Source organism: Aythya marila (genome assembly GCF_965140915.1).
Source record: "Aythya marila genome assembly, chromosome: W".
In the NCBI taxonomy this organism is placed as follows: domain Eukaryota; kingdom Metazoa; phylum Chordata; class Aves; order Anseriformes; family Anatidae; genus Aythya; species Aythya marila.
In genome coordinates this window covers 7610671-7614298 of record NC_139081.1, presented here as the reverse complement: position 1 = coordinate 7614298, position 3628 = coordinate 7610671, and the positions used below count along the sequence as shown (strand labels likewise).

The following is a 3628-nucleotide window of genomic DNA, read 5'->3' as shown; positions in this document are numbered from 1 at the left end:
AGATGTGGTGCACCATCCCAGAAGACATCTGTGTTCCTTGCCCACTTCTCTGGGCTTCCTAGAGGCAAGACAGCTTTGTTCCCTTCCCTATCCACTCCCATAATGGACTTAGGGAGGAATTACAGACTCCCAAAGCTCCAGTCTAACAAGTGAGTAATGTTGGAAGGAACGAGGGAACGACTGGGAGGATGCCCTGTCAGCCAGCACACAGCTCATCAGGACTGAACTGTGCCCCCAAAACAGGGTGGAGGTGCAGACCGCAGTCCTCCCTGTGAAATTCTCTTCCTCTAGGGTGGAAAAGGGGGAGAGAGACAGAGAGTACCACTTGCATCGTGCATATGGCATCAGCCCTTCCCTTCCCCTGCCTTTAGAGCAGACAGCAGAGGGAGGTTAGGAGCGAGGCTCTTTGCAGGTCAGAACTTCTCATGGAGATCAGAGGTGGCAACATCCCGTCTCCCTCTCCCCTCAAAAACATCCACAGCATTTGTGGTTATTTGAAGATTAACCACAGCCCAGCCAGTCACCAGCCACTGAAACAAAACCAGAACAAAAACAACAACAAAATACCCTGCCTGTAGTGCTGAAACCCAAAAAATAGCTTGGGACAGTTCTGTAGCCCAGGCTCTTAATGTGATGCACTTGAGAGATAACAGACCTCTGGCATAACCAGCAATATAATTAAGGTGTTTCTTTGCTTCCAGAAATGCAATATTCCAGCTGAACACATGCAGGATTAATGTACATTAATCTTCCTGTACACTGGGAGCAGGACATGTATGAGAAGTTACAGCCCTCATTTAAACCCAACTGCAGAGGATTTTGCAGGGTTTTTGCTCATTTCTCTCATCTGAAGAATGCCACTTTGCTGGTTTATCTCAGTCCTAACAGCATTGCGTAATGTTTTCTGAGCCCAGCTGGCCCTTATTTAGAGACCAGGAGGTAACGAAGGCATGGTGGCATGATACCGACGTGTCTGCTGACAAATCTCAGCTTAGGATTACAGTTTGCTGGCTGGAGGGGGGGCACCGGGCAGTGTCTTAACCTTGCCCTTCTTCTCCCCCTCCTATCCCAGCCAGCTTCTAGCCCTGGCACTCATTTGTGTGTGGTGCTGCAAAGGGATGCTAAGGGGTGTCCTGACTTGGGGCTCGTCACCGTTTTGCCCCGTGGAACCTAAGCTATGTTGGGGGTGACCCCCCAGTGCCCCCAGGTCAGCTCTGCTCACCTTCATCCCTCGTGTACCTTCCTGGGACATTTGGGAGAGCAAAATGCCCACCCTGCAAAGCATCATCTCCAGTTCCCCAGGCTGACTGGATTAGCAGGAGTGATTGGATTAGTTGCTAATGAGGAGTTGTCACTTGGCATTACCAAGCCAACAGCCACTGCCCTCTCACTGCCCTCTGCTCACCTGTCCCCACATAAGCCCCATTTCAGTCCTGAAGCATAGCTCAGCCCCAGCCAGACATTTTGGGGGTGCGGGTGAGATGAATAGAGGTGCAAAACTCTGTGCAACTTCAGATGGGTGCATAAAATCAGCAGAGCTGCAGGCAGAGTGAAAGCCTTGGGAAGAAAAGGTAAAGCAGAGCATGCCATTGCATATTGACACATATTGGATATTAATATGTTAGGAAGGAAACACTATCATATACACAGGAACTAGCACATTTCCTGGAGTTCTGGGATTTGGGGAATCCTTTGGATTTTTTTATTGGATCTCTCAAAAGCTACATGAGCTGCCTAACCTGTCTTTCCTGTAATTCAGCTCATTCTGACAGTGATTCAATTAAAATAAAAAAATCCTCTAGTTAAAGGGGGAAATCAGTGGGTTGTACGTGTGAGTTGTCAGGAGCTGTGCACACGTGCTCTCACACACACCCTCGTCTTTGCATAACGTACCAACACCTCAATCTGGTAATTAGCATGGCAGATAAGATTAGGGGGAACTGTTAGGTAGGTACAGTAGATATATTTTTTTTTTTTTTCTGGAACATTTTTTTCTCTTTCCACATTTCTAAGCGTCTTTTTTTTCAGTCTTGATATATTTTTCACTGCCTCACATTTCACTGTGCTAGTTTACCCTTTTACCTCCTTCCCATGTACTCGCTGCTCCTTTGTTCGCTGCCTCTCTTAATCAGGACATGAACTCAGTAGCTTTAGAGATTGAGCTGAGATGTTCAAACCCATGATGTCTTGGTAGTTTAGAAATTAAGAAAAGCTAATTGACTCTACCTCCCTTTCTCATGAGGGAGATCTGGTGGACTTTGTAGCATAAAAAAGCAAAAAGCTCTTTTCCCAGCATCATTTCAAGTCAGTATTCATTAGGGAAAAAAGAAGGTTGCTTTCCTTTCCTTTCCTTTCCTTTCCTTTCCTTTCCTTTTTCTTTCCTTTCCTTTCCTTTCCTTTCCTTTCCTTTCCTTTCCTTCCTTTCCTTTCCTTTCCTTTCCTTTCCTTTCCTTTCCTTTCCTTTCCTTTCCTTTCCTTTCCTTTCCTTTCCACACCTTCCACACCTTTCCACACCTTTCCACACCTTTCCACACCTTTCCACACCTTTCCACACCTTTCCACACCTTTCCACACCTTTCCTTTCCACACCTTTCCTTTCCACACCTTTCCTTTCCTTTCCTTTCCTTTCCTTTCCTTTCCTTTCCTTTCCTTTCTTTTCCTTTCCTTTCCTTTCCTTTCCTTTCCTTCCACACCTTTCCACACCTTTCCACACCTTTCCACACCTTTCCACACCTTTCCACACCTTTCCACACCTTTCCACACCTTTCCACACCTTTCCACACCTTTCCACACCTTTCCTTTCCTTTCCACACCTTTCCTTTCCACACCTTTCCTTTCCACACCTTCCTTTCCTTTCCTTTCCTTTCCTTTCCTTTCCTTTCCTTTCCTTTCCTTTCCTTTCCCTTCCTTCCTTTCCTTTCCTTTCCTTTCCTTTCCTTTCCTTTCCTTTCCTTCCTTTCCACATCTTTCCACACCTTTCCCCACCTTTCCACACCTTTCCACACCTTTCCACACCTTTTCCACCTTTCCTTTCCACACCTTTCCTTTCCACACCTTTCCACACTTTCCACACCTTTTCCACACCTTTCCTTTCCTTTCCTTTCCTTTCCTTTCCTTTCCTTTCCTTTCCTTTCCTTTCCTTTCCTTTCCTTTCTTTCCTTTCCTTTCCTTTCCTTTCCTTTCCTTTCCACACCTTTCCTTTCCACACCTTTCCACACCTTTCCACACCTTTCCACACCTTTCCACACCTTTCCTTTCCACACCTTTCCTTTCCTTTCACCCTTTCCTTTCCTTTCCTTTCCTTTCCTTTTCCTTTCCTTTCCTTTCCTTTCCTTTCCTTTCCTTTCCCTTTCCTTTCCTTTCCTTTCCTTTCCTTTCCCTTTCCACACCTTTCCACACCTTTCCACACCTTTCCACACCTTTCCACACCTTTCCACACCTTCCACACCTTTCCACACCTTTCCACACCTTTCCTTTCCTTTCCTTTCCTTTCCTTTCCTTTCCTTCCTTTCCTTCCTTTCCTTTCCTTTCCACACCTTTCCACACCTTTCCACACCTTTCCACACCTTTCCACACCTTTCCACACCTTTCCACACCTTTCCACACCTTTCCTTTCCACACCTTTCCT

At 46.2% G+C, this 3628-nt stretch overlaps 1 long non-coding RNA gene across 1 annotated transcript; it reads right to left on the bottom strand.

Moving 5' to 3' along the window:
* Nucleotides 1-2476: 2476 nt before the first annotated feature.
* LOC309889542 lies at nucleotides 2477-3136 on the bottom strand. Its single transcript, XR_014319253.1, has 3 exons — nucleotides 3085-3136; nucleotides 2764-2813; nucleotides 2477-2639 (listed from the first exon to the last, which is right to left on the bottom strand). It is a non-coding gene; the product is annotated as an uncharacterized lncRNA (long non-coding RNA).
* Nucleotides 3137-3628: the final 492 nt, after the last annotated feature.